The sequence below is a fragment of the Equus przewalskii genome, chromosome 30 (assembly GCF_037783145.1).
Source record: "Equus przewalskii isolate Varuska chromosome 30, EquPr2, whole genome shotgun sequence".
Taxonomy (NCBI): Eukaryota; Metazoa; Chordata; class Mammalia; order Perissodactyla; family Equidae; genus Equus; species Equus przewalskii.
Window position 1 is genome coordinate 22,449,460 of NC_091860.1, and position 13,510 is coordinate 22,462,969.

At 40.3% G+C, this 13,510-nt stretch overlaps 1 protein-coding gene across 22 annotated transcripts in view; it reads right to left on the reverse strand.

Moving 5' to 3' along the window:
* CELF2 (CUGBP Elav-like family member 2) overlaps nucleotides 1-13,510 on the reverse strand; it is a 789,997-nt gene that overhangs the window by 407,324 nt on the left and 369,163 nt on the right. Inside the window, exon 2 of one of the 22 annotated variants that reach the window (XM_070601458.1) lies at nucleotides 3,051-3,316. The exons of the other annotated variants lie outside the window; for them this stretch is intronic. The gene's annotated coding sequence lies outside the window, so the exon portion shown is untranslated. The remainder of the gene's footprint in view (nucleotides 1-3,050; nucleotides 3,317-13,510) is intronic. 22 annotated transcript variants of the gene reach the window in all.

The following is a 13,510-nucleotide window of genomic DNA, read 5'->3' on the forward strand; positions in this document are numbered from 1 at the left end:
CTCTTCGTAACAAGGACTGTCTCTTCCAGTGACCAATGACGTGTTTATTCTGAGATCTCACCAGAAGCACCTGAATTTTCATATTTCCACCAATATTCTGCTCATGATGATATACGCATTCTCGAAAATGATGGAAGCTTTCTCTCCCATGGCCTTCCCTTCCTTCTGAGCCTTCACCAGAATCACCTTTACGGTCCATATTTCTATGAACAATTTCTTCAAGGCAATCTAGGCTTTTTCTATCACGTGCCTCAAAATTCTCCCAGCCTCTACTCATTACCCAATTCCAAAGCCATTTCCACATTATTAAGTATTTGTTACAATAGCACCCCATTTCCTAGTACCAAAATCTATATTAGTTTCCTAGGGCTGCCATAACTAATTACCAGAAACTAGGTGACTTAAAACAGTAGAAATGTATCTTCTCCTAGGTCTAGACGCCAGGAGTCTATGATCAAGGAGTTGGCAGGGCCATGTTCCCTCTGCAGGCTCTAGGGAAGAACCTCTTGCCTCTTCCTAGCTTCTGGTGATTGTCAACAATCTTTGGCATTCCTTGGCTCGCAGCAACATCATTCCAGTCTCTGTCTCTGTTGTCACATGTACTTCTTCCCTGTGTGTGTCCGTGTGTCCTCCCCTCTTCTTATCAGGACACCTGTCAGGTTGGATTTAGGGCCCATCCTACCATAATATGCTCTCATCTTAACTTATTACATTGGCAAAGACCCTATTTCCATAGACGATCATATTCTGAGATTTCAGGTGGATGTGAATTTTTGGGGGACACTATTCAACCCAATGCATATGGTGTAACTTTTTCATCCTTTCACTTTTAACCTATTTATATTTTTATATTGGCAGTGCATTTCTTGCAGGTAGCATGTAGTTGGGTCTTGCTCAACTTATGGCTCATTATTTCCCATTATTAACACAACACCCTTCTATGTACTGCACCCATTGCCCTGATTCTTGAGGTTTTCCTATCTGGTTGATGGGAACAGGCACTATTTTCAGCCCTGTGTGAATGCCAGGCACTGTTACTTCTAATCTTTTCAGATGGTTCTTTCCCCAGCCTCCAGTTTCTTTTTCACATACATTAAGCTGATCAGTACTCAGCTGAGGACTCAAGAGGGACCTTCTGGAGACGTCTGAAGTTTTTTCTCTCTGTAGCTCTCTGCTCTCCAATGTGCATGTGAATTCTAGCCACCTTGATCTTCCCAGACTCTCACCTTTGTCTCCTCAACTCAAGGAGCACATCAGGCTCCTCTAAACTGCACCCCTGCCAATGCCCTGAGTCATGGCCTGGAAATTCTCTCAAGACAGCAAACTAGGGTAATTTAGAGCTCATCACCTTTGTTTCACATTTCTTAAGGATTACTGTCCTTCATTGTCTATTGTCCAGTGCCTTGCAAACTGTTTTTTTTTTTCAAAAATGTATTTAATTTTATATTATATTTATAAAGTATATTTTGTCTTTTTAAAATTGGTTCATGACACAGGAAGAAGAATCCAGTCTCTGTCACTCCATCTTGGTCAGAAGCAGAAATCCCCTAGCTGACTTTTCTTGAATTGGAAAACAAGCTTTCAATTTCACAATTACAGTTAAGATTAAAACGTGTGGGGTAGTTAACACTTTCCAATTCACATCGAAATGACTAATATGTCTTTCTTAAAAAAATAGCTATACAGGGTAAGTCCATGAAGGACGTTAAGAGTCGGGACAAGAATGTTGGTCAAGAGTCCAACCACCTGAGTTTAAATCTTGGTCTGTCCTCTATCAGCTGTGTGACCTTGGGCAAGTTACCTCATCTTTGCAACTCAGTGTCCTCATCTGTAAAATGTAGGTAAATCTGGACTCTCGTGGACATTTCATATGATAACAGATGTCATTACACTCAATACAGTGAACCAGCATTCAATTCTCAATAAATATTAACTATTACTTCTACTTCATGTTATTTCCTGGAGACTATACCTGTGAACAATGTAGGAAAAATTCTTTAAAAATACAGCTTTGGGTTTCTCAATGGACAGACACTTTCCAGCTTATAAAGAGAGAGTATGAAATCATATTAGATTTCCAGGAGATCCGCCATCAGAGTAGACTCACCATGGGATAGGATAAGGGGATTCACCACGGATAGCATGCAGAATAAGTTTGGGAATTGACTTAGCACCATTTAAAACTGTTGCACCTGACAGGCTGCTGGTTTTTAATACAGATTTTATTTTCAGGTGGCACATTTTATAGTTGATCATAGAAGATTACTCTTTCTAGTTAATCATCCCCTTCCTAAGTTCAGACAAGCTTTTATAACCAACTGCCTATAAACCAGACCTATTGGTATGATTGAAAGTTGATGATATAAACCGGTAACCGTGAAGTCTCTATGCTGGAGCAATTTTCACATTATCTTTTAAACTGCTCTGTGTAGCTGTGGCTTTGATAAAGAGGATCCACTTTAGAACAATACCAGCAAAATCAAGTTACTCTTAGAACTTCACCACGTGGTCAGGCTACTTACAATATCAAAGCTTAGTAATTTCAGACATTACATTAAAACCATCATGTAGGTGCTATTGAACTGGTCAGATGATTCATCTCAGGAAATCCGGTAACATGCTACTGACGCTTATACTCAGACCCTGATTTTATTCTATTTGGCTCTTTATAATCCATTTTAAAGCTCACATTATACCTCCTCCTTCAGCTGCAAGTTTTGGCCTCTGGCCCAAAGACGTAAACTTCTGAGATTACCTCCAATTCTTTTTGGCCCCACATGAAAAATCTACCACTTGGACTTTCTTTGCCCATTGAGAATCAGGTTAAAAATATTTTTCATTAAAATTTTCTTTAAGGTTCTGACTCACATCCATTACTGCTACAGTTAACACAGCCAGTTGGGTCCAAGAACTCTGATTCTAGAAACTACAAAGAGCACCCAGCGCTCACCTTCCTAGGCTCAGTTTGCTCTGGGAACTCTGAACAGTAGACCCAGGCCAGAGTTTTAGGCCCAACAGCTGTGTATAAGAATGTAGTGGCGGCTCCGTACCTTTATAAATCTTGCATTCTGCTCCTGCCTGAATCCTGGGTTTAAGCTGGTGGCTCCCGACCTCATGGCAGTTGATATGGCAACCACTTGGACTGCAGAGTAACTGTTGGATGCCTCAGATATCACGACACTTCTATCATCTTAGGGCGCAAATAATTAAGATCTTTTTATATGTGTAATTGCTTCCAAGCCGCTCAGTAACTTGCTGTGTGGCCTTGAGCAGGTAATTTACCCTCTCTTGCGTCTCTGTGTGAAATGCCCTGCATCTGTAAAATAAGAAGAATTTTACTGACCTCTCTCTTTGGGATTTGGGCTGGATTAATTTGTTGCTGTATTTAAAGGGCAGTTAATTCTAATCCTTGCTTCAAAGCAAAATGTTAGAATGTTTGGTTCTCCTATCCAGGGATGCCCTAAAGGAGCTAGTGTTAGAAAGCAAACAGTCAAGAGGAAAGGAGCATAAGAAAAGAAGGGCGAAAACTGATGTCCACCTTTTACTTTTTTGGCACTTGTTCTGTTCTTGCAAGTGCTATTACCTCCACTCGAAAGTAAAGAATTGCCAGACCTAACCCTGCTCTGCAGACACAACATTTTCCTGTGTTGGCCTTACACAATAACAATAAAAATCTTCTTTATGTGCTTTTCATCTTCTATATTGCTACACAATGCTTTCCTCCATGATGGATCTACAAAACTTAGGCGTGAGATTGGCAGTTTTCCGGGGAATTGGGGCAATATGCAGAGCCTGACAGTGGATCAGGGCAATGACTAGTTCAAGTTCAAGATGTGTTCCAGGTAGTTCAAGTCGCCATGTGGATTTATTTTGCCATTACTATATAAGTCAAATAACAACAACTGAAGAAAACCACCAATGAGACTGTTTAGGGAATGGAACATTTTGATAATTTGAAATTCCTATCTCCAGCCCTTGTGGTTGAAACTCTTTGAACAATGAATTGATTCACAGTGAGTAAGCACAGTCTACAGGAACTGAAAAGTGTGCCTTCCTGTGTAGAAGGAGAGGGTCTGAAGAGCTCTCACTCTTAACACCAATGTGTGCTCAACATTAGGTCAAGGAGATGAGACAGAAATATGGCGGGGGTCACGGGGATGCAACGGAAAGAGCACAGGATCCTGGGTTCCAGGCTTCTGGTGGGGGAAGTGGCTTTGGACAAGTGACTTGACGTCTGTGGTCTCTAGGGAAAATTCTTGTTCTAACAGTCTCTGATTGAGACCCTAGAAATACCGTAGAAGCTGTTTGGATTGTTAGCAAATCCATGCTACGCATTTATTTTCTTACCGACTGTGTCTTGCTGTCAAAAGCAGAGTTCAAGAAAACAACAAAAAGCAAGGTAGATAATTAACAGTTTCTATTTATTTGGGCTCTAATTAAACGAAGGTTTTATTGCATATCATTGCTTGCTCTACTTGACAAATGTCCACGTCACAGAATAATACAAAACCTTTAAGACAAACGCATTTTTAAGAATAAGCCTTGCAAACAATACCACTCAAGAGGGAAGGGTCGCAAGAAGACTTGCTGTCCATTTAGCACTCAGCCTGCTTTATGTCACTGGGTCCGCCCAGCAATCCTCTGGGGATTGAAGGCCCAATATTAACAACACTTTACAGATGAAACAACATGCTTAGAGTGATTAACAGACTCTTCCAAGCCCACAGAGGTAATAAGTGACAGAAGTGAGACATGAAGCCAGAGGTTATTTGACCTTCAGGCCTGGAGCTCTGTAAATCCATCCATCCAGCTCATCTAGTTAATAAACGTTGAAGCAGCAGGAGTAGTGGAATGAACTAACGCCTGAAGTCAGATCTGGGTTGAAGTCCCGGCTCTGTCTCTTAAACGCTGTTCAAGTTATGTCAACAATCTGAACTTCTGTCTGTTCATTTGAAAAATGGGAGGTATGATACATACCTCTCAGGGTTATTGTAAGGATGAAATTATAGGAGCTAATGAATTTAAGTACCTGGTATTGCATCTGCCACATAGAAGAAATTCAGTAGGGGCCAGCCCTCCGTGGCTGAGTGGTTAAGTTCGTGCGCTCCGCTTCCACGGCCCAGGGTTTCACGGGTTCAGCTCCAGGGCACGGACATAGCACTGCTCATCAAGGCATGCTGGGGTGGCATCCCACATAGCACAACTAGAAGGATTTACAACTAGAATATACAACTGTGTACTGGGGGGCTTTGGGGAGAAGAAAAAGAAGAAAAAAAAGATTGGCAACAGATGTTAGCTCAGGGCCAATCTTTTGTTTTTTTTAAAGATTTTATTTTTTTCCTTTTGCCCCCCAAAGCCCCCCGGTACATAGTTGTATATTCTTCGTTGTGGGTCCTTCTAGTTGTGGCATGTGGGACACAGCCTCAGCGTGGTTTGATGAGCAGTGCCATGTCCGTGCCCAGAATTCGAACGAACGAAACCCTGGGCCGCCTGCAGCGGAGCGTGCGAACTTAACCACTCGGCCATGGGGCCAGCCCCCAGCTCAGGGCCAATCTTAAAAAAAAAAAAAAGAAATTCAGTAAAAGTTGCCTGGTATTATTATTTGTATAGATGATGAAAGTTAAAGCTTTTGGATTTTGTCATTTTCGGCTTTCAATTTCCAATACAAACTCTTTCAAACCTCTTTTAGAGGAACGAATAGCAATGCTTCCCTGGAGTCTGCCTACTGGGCTTAGTTAAGTACTGCTTGCTCCTCACCCAAGTGACCTGCTTTGGCTAAGGCTTTATATCAGAGAGGGTTAACAACACACTCCATTCCCAGTTGTTCACGCTAATGGAAAGGAAAAGCAGTATGAATAATCCCAAACAGATAATCCAAAAATTATTTACATTTGTTCTGGCTTAAAGTATGTATGTCTAATCTTCTGGAAATAATTTTAAACAAAAGAGAAAATCACTGTGAACATTGAGCTTCCCTGCTACGCTCTTTTCTTTAATCATTTTCCTCTCTCTTTTCTGTTGTGGAAATGGAAGATACCATCTTACACACTGATGTGGAGGGCAATCAAAGCCAGAGTCCACCCACCTCTCTCATAAACACCCTACCTCCCAAGGCAGAGAGGTGTCTTTCCACAAATGGACAAACAGTAAACCAAATTTCATTCACGTTAATCAGATTGGGTGAAGAAATCAGGAAAATCGTAAAGTAACATTTTCAAGGATTAGTTGGAATAATGACCACCTGAATGTTATATAATGCTTTTTAGTTCACAAAGCACTTTTTCCATGACATCTATGGAGCTCAGCCAGTCTCGTAAACTGGCCTAGAATAATGCCGCTGGTGAGTGGCAGATGGGATGTGCAATTCTATGTGGTCAAACTCTGAATCTGTGGTCCTTCCTCCATATCTCACTCTCCACAATGTGAACAGTTAACCCCTAGATGTAAAGCTCTATGCAAATACTACTGATTTCCAGAAATTTGCACAAATTGATTGGATGCTCCTTAATCTTGGTATGTCATTATTTTCATTCTCTTTGGCTATTAATTTTACTCTCATTTTGAAACTGGGGAGAAAAAAGTCATGAGAATTAACCACATCCATATGTCATTAAAATTCTATTAGTAGGGATTTGAAAAAAAAAAATCTCTTCCTCATCATTTTGAGCCCATTCTTTACCTCTCAGGAATCTGTATACTTTTGATTTTAGACTAGAAGATTAACTTTAAGGTTGACCAACATTTGTGTGGGACTCTCCTAGTTGTAACATCCCCAAATTTATCATGCACGGGAAAGACTCTATACTCTGTAAGCAATTACTGAGGATTCCAGATGAGTTCTTTACTTTTCTCAGAATCAGAACTAGGATTTATATTGTGTTACTTTGGGGGCTGTCCTATGGTATACTGTTTTGCTGCCAGGCCAGAGGGGAGGGGTACTTTATGCTTTCTTGGCCAGCATGTATATGGTTGGAGGTGGCAGAATCGAGTTCTTAATATCAGTCCTCAAGCGTGGGCTAGATCTGAACATTTACTTTTATTAGAAAGCAAAAGTCAGATTGCCCTGGACCAGAGACCACCGGAGGTCTTTCAAAAGAAAACATATCACCTGGATCTTGCATGTTTCTGGGTATCAGATATTCCACTGTTCTGCCAGGGTCTGTGCAAAACCTTTGATTTTAATGAAGAAACCACTCACAATAATACACACTTGCTTTGGGGATGGCAAAATAGAAAAAAAAAGAAAAGTATTACCTACAGTGATAAACATCAGCTTATTTATCACTGTTTTGTACCATGCTGCCTGGAAAAGAAAAACCCTGGGGCCCGTAAGTGGAGTACAGTATATGATTTCTTTGAAACTTCATTACGTGTAGATTAACCCCTGCAAAATGCCTCCATCACATGGAATTACTGGGAAGAGGTGAGAACAACAAGAAAGCAAATCCATGGATTTCCGAATGAAAATCCCTTAGGCTTCGTTTCTTCTCTGTTGGATCTGCCCACATGAACATTTTATATTAGAGGATTTTAAGTTCCACAACCCTTTTCTGCTTTCTTCATCAGAGAAGATTTTACATTAAGAGTTTTACATTCTTGGACTAGATAAGAAATAGAAAAAGGGTGATGGGCTGTCCCTTTGACTGGCTGATGTCTCTTTTCTGGGCACAATTCATTCAATGACTGAATAAGCATTCACTGGGAGTCTATGATTTGCTTCGGCAGGGCAGGACTACAAAAGTGAAAGTCACTGGTGGGGTGGCCATTTCCCAAAGAAGCTCACAATCTGCGGTGGGAGGGCTGGGAGACAGACCCTGATGTAGATAAATAGCAATGAATCGGTCATAGAAGAAGTACGTACAACCTGTTAGTGGATTTCATAAAAGAGATACTAGTTTCAATGAGAGGTGGTGATGACCATTTGTTGTGGGTCTTAAAGAATAAGTAGGAGGTCACCAGCAGAAAAAACAGTATTTCAAACAGAAGGAAGAGCTCAAAGCAAAGGCGTGGAGGCATGGAAAAGTTCAAGTTCTGGGAATGCAGGCTTTCCAGGGTGCCTTCAATCATGAGTTCATGGAATACAGATGGCAGCTGCTGGAAGAGGCCTTTAAAATAAAGACTCTGTTCTCCACTTGTTACATGTACAAACATTAGAATTCATTTATCTAACTGGTCTTTATAATGGCATGCTGCTCTACAACCAAAAGATAATTTTCAGCTATGCTTAAAGTTATGCTTTGAGATGAAACCGCTCCCCCAACAGACTTCAATTCAAAGCAAAGCCTTCTCTGTGCCCCTTAATACCCTGTGTGCACAATTAAATTTCCTTCGGAATGTATCCAGCAAGCAAGTTGTGCCTTGAAGGAAAGTTCTTTACGCTTCCATCAAACCCGAGGTGTTTTTTCACCACTTAAATCTCATGTCATTTAGAACTTTAGTAACCCAAATAATTTGCCATTTCATCCATAAATCTTATGTACATATACAACTTGACACACTAAACAGTTCCCCACACACACAGCTGGAGTGTCACAAGTTGAAACAGACCAACTGCGCTTCCAGCTTTGTTCCAAGGACTTTCCCAGACAATTTTTAATTTTTCAAAATTTGTGTTCCATCAGAAGCTTTGATGTATTCATTTCGAAGAAAAAAAAATAAAAGGACATGCAGAAAAACCTTTTCAAAGTGTGTATAATACTCTGGAAGTGTTCCAAAATATATATATGAGCAACCAGTCTAATGTCCATCATGTGCACACGTGTTGACTGTAACTATTTAAGCATAATAAGCATTCACTGGGAGTCAGGGACTGTAAGTATTTGTTATTCTTACTCTACAGAAGCCTAGCAAAATCGATGGAACAAGAGGCCTCGTTGATTCAATTGAATTTTGCAAACTACCACCCTGTCATAATAATATGCACTGAAATGCCTGCCCAAACTGCTTACATAACACAGCTCTTATCACATGAGACTTATCAGCAGCCACATTTTTCTTAGCAGTCTGGAGCCCGGTGAAGTCAATGGTGAGAGAGACCTATTAATCACAGCTGAACTTAGCATGCTATCTGTGATACCCTGTAAAAAGGAGGGTGATAAAAAAGATGCATAGTGACACCGACTGTCAGAAATGCTTACGGGATGATGTGTTCATATCAGATGGCTTTGCAAGTTGGATTGGCATTAAATATTCCACAAGTGGAGTTTAGAAAAAATAACAATGCTACAAATCTGGGAAGGAACAGCTCTAGGCTACTGCCAGTCCCCCGTTATTTTAGACCTGGCGACAGGGAGTTTAAGGCTTCGGAGAAGCTGCCGAGGCATCCATTCTAAACTGCAAATTCAGGAAGCTGTGACACCCAGACAAAAATTTGCACCCCCCTCCCCAAATTCCACCCTGTCTAGAAATGCAATTCCTGTGACAGCTCCTTGCTGGGCATGCCACAAACAGCTTATAAATAATGTCAACATGTTACTCATTTACTTTTTTAACACTCAGAAATGTTTGGTGCTTGCTCAGTTGTCAGATTTTTCCTTATACAGACATGCATCACTGAAGGACGTGGACACTTTCGGAGAAACACATCATTAGGCTATTCCGTCATTGTGTGAATATCATAGAGCGCACTTACACAAACCTAGGTGGTATAGCCTACCACACATCTAGGCTACATGGTACTAATCTTATGGGACTGCTGTCATATATGCGGTCTGCTGTTGATCGAAATGTCATTAAGTAGTACATGACTGTTTATCTCTTTCAACAGTCTTATCTGTCAAGAACTATAAATATCAGGAGGGCAGCCCCTCTGTCAGCACTTTGCCGGCATTCTGGATTTTGAAATGTTCAGTAAGTGTTCTGACATAATGATGCTCAAACTTGTTTATGGAAGGCCCATCAAGCTACTGGGATTTGGCTGTCACCCAACATGGCATTCCTTGTTTTGTCTTCCATCTGTTGAGATCACTAGAATACCTGGGAAAACTAAGTTCTTCCTGGTATCATGAGATGCGGTAGGCAGGTTATGGCCCTCAAAGATATGCACGGCCTCGTCCTTGGAACCTGTGAATATGTTACTTTACATGGCAAGGGGACTTTGCAGATATGATTAAGTTAAGGATCTTGAGATGGGACAATATCCTGGATTATCCAGGTGGGCCCAATGTCATCACAAGAGTCCTTATAAAGGAAAGAAGGAGGCAGGAGATTCAGAGTCAAAGAAGGAGATGTGACGACAGAAGCAGAGGTTGAAGAGAAAAGGAGATTTGAAGATGCTGCTCTGTTAGCTTTGAAGATGGAGGAAGGGGCCATGAGCCAAGGAATGCACGTGGTCTCTAGAAACTGGAAAAGACAAGGAAACGGATTCTCCCCTAGGGCCTCAAAAAGGAATTCTAACCTCCAGAACTTTAAGATAATAAATTTGTGTTATTTTAAGCCACTAAGTTGTGTTAATTTGTTATAGCAACAATAGGAAGGAGATTCTTATTTTCCTTGCCAGGGGCTTATGGAACCATTTTTGTGATTTTAAAAACTTGTTCTTTGACTTAGTTTTTTTCTTTTATGTAATTATTTTTGTAAATTTTGGAAAGTCAGCTGAGGCTATCATATAGTCCATCACAATAAAATTCCTATCTTCCACTTGTTTCCTGCCAACCCAAAGCCTAGATTCTAGATTCAGACTAGAACTGTACTTCTGACATTTCTCAGAGAATTTTAGAGAACAACCATGCACTACCGATAACTTTGTTTTTGCTTCATTTTTTTAGCACTCGTAGAAATCATTTTTCCTTTAATATATACCCTAGTGTGAAGCAGATACCTATATATCATCTGTAAAGACCTATTATTTGATGTCAAAAATCATTTACTTAGCAATTACCATGTGCCAGACACCACCCCATAGACAGAGAATGCAACAATTAATAACCCATAGATTCATGCATATGCATAGATAATCACTTGATGCAAAAAAGACCAAGGGCCCCAAAGTAATACACAGTGGTACCATGTATAAGTGTGAAGACATGGAGGGCTGGTTTTTATTTTGAAAGCCTTCACAAAGAAGATAGAACTTCATCTGGGCCCTCATTTAATTAGATTTTTCTCAAGTTCAGAGAAGCATTATGAGTAATGGGTTGTGATCATGTAAGTACGAGGCATGTTCTGAAAATGGCAAGGGGTCAAGAGGTGGTTAAAGCACAGTGTGTGTGTGTGTGTGTGTTTCTGTTGGGAAAAAGTAATACATATGAAATACATAAGAAAGGGTGGGATACGCTCTGTCTATAGTCTTAAAAGTCATACTAAAGAATGTAGACTTCGCTTCATACATAAGAAAATTAAAAATTAGGGAATTGTGCGACTACAATGTCGTTCAGGCTTGTGTGAACTGAGACTTTGCCCTTCGACATTTAAAAGCACTGCAGTGGTAGCAATGGGCAGCAGAATTGGGGTGAGAAACATCACTCGTCACCTCTGGGATCTTCACAATCACTTCTGTTGGTGGCAGGCATGCACAGGTCCCACTTTCCCAAAGCCAGCCTCTGGGGAACACACAGCTCCAGCTGTCAGTAAAATCCAACTGAGTTATAGTTACTCTTCATGGAGTCACTGTTACAGAGTTTTGAACCTGGAAAAGGACCTTTAAGATGATTGTTTGCTAAGCCATAGCTGGTTTTTTCAGCGTTTGTTGTTTTGGACTGTAATGGAAAGCAAAAGGAGAGAGGGAAAGGTTGTGGGGTTCTTTGCTAATTCCTAAATCATATTCCCAACATATTCTCTCTTCCTAAGAAGAGGAGGAGGAAGAGAAGGAGGAGGAGGACGAGAAGGGGAGGAGGAGAATCATAGCAACAGTGTCCAGCCCATGCCATCTCTTTCATACTGGCAGCAGGAGGACAATGTATTAGGTTAGACCATATGAAATCATCATTTTTGTAGGTAAAAATGGTCAAATATCATCAGTTTAACCCACCCTTCTCTTCTATTCTCCCATTCCCCCTTAAAACCACTTTCCCCTAGACACTTCTGGGCTCAGCGTCATCTCAGCCACAGTGGATGGGGCAAGCGATAGCACCAAGAGCAGAGCAGATGGCCCTCCCATCACAGTGTCACACTAGCCTATCAGGGACTCGTGTGAATGATGCAACATGAGGTGCACGCAGTTTATTTCGGTAGTGTCTAAAAGTGCTATTCTCGGCAGCAGCATCCATCATGACGAATAGTAACCTACAGGAAAGAACAAGGAGTGCCAGTTCATATACTGAATGCACATTTAAAATAGGAATCCTCTTACAGATGCTAGGGAATCTCAACATAGCTGCTGGAACATAACATTTTTTTCCCTATAATGCATGAAAAAATTTTGGAACATGAAAAATGCTATACTTCAAACGTTACTTCTTAAATGCCCAATTTCTATGAGGAGTTTTAAAGCTAGAAATAAACATGGCAAAGCTCTGTTAACATACAGTCTCATTTATTGTTCTGCAGTTTTTTTGTTTTTTAAATATACATTTGCTCCTCTAGTTAGTATTTAAGTTTGCAAAGCTTTCTGAAGACATTCTTCTTGAAAAGTGACATAGATATGCATGCTCTCTGTGAAAGGGTGAACGTGTCTGTTACTAGGTTAGGAAAATGACAGAGTATGGGTGGGTATCTTATCATGGCCTGTTACAATATAATAAAAAGAAAAGAAAACTATCTTTTACTCCCAGTGCTATCTTACATTAATTAAAAAGCCTGGAACTAATACTTCAAGAGATAGGAGGAATGACAACAAGCACTTTTGTCATCCTCCAATACCCAGAGCTTATAAACTAGGGGAAGATGAGCTTTGCTATATAGTCATGACAGATCATATACTTAATTTAAGGTTGCATCAAGGGGGCAAGCAAATGGCCCAATGCTTAGTGTCGTACCCAGACATGATGGTTTTTATTCAATGTTTTAAAATTGGAATAATAGAATAATAAAATAAGAATGGAATAACAAAATGCATTTTATTTATTTATCAAGGGCCCAAGTCATAAGAAAACCTTCAGGGAGAAAATTCACATGGGGCACCCTTGTCATTAAGTATAATAATTTTTCTCTCTTGGTATATTATAGAGTTTCTCTCATCAATGAAGGAATTGCTTTTTAGAGCAATAAAACCCAATGGGATAATTCAATTTGTTCGTGTTAGCAATGGGATTTTCCAATAATGAATTGAATTTCACAAGAAAGAGAGGCCACATTTTCATAGCTACGAATGAGGATTAAACCAATATAAGCTTCCTTCCCTGTTCAGGCAAGTAATTTAGTGACAACAGAACACTTTTGCTTTGTGGTCAAGTAATGAGAGTGGAGATGAATTTAAGAAAACAAACTATGAGGGAAACCACATTTCAACTCTGCTGTCCTACGACAATTTAAGTAGCATTAGGTTCCCTCTAGGGAGTTGTGCTTTTTCTCTTCTTTTCTCCCTTCCCTTCCTCATCGAGTTCTCTGGGTAATGGCTTCATTTTATGAGACA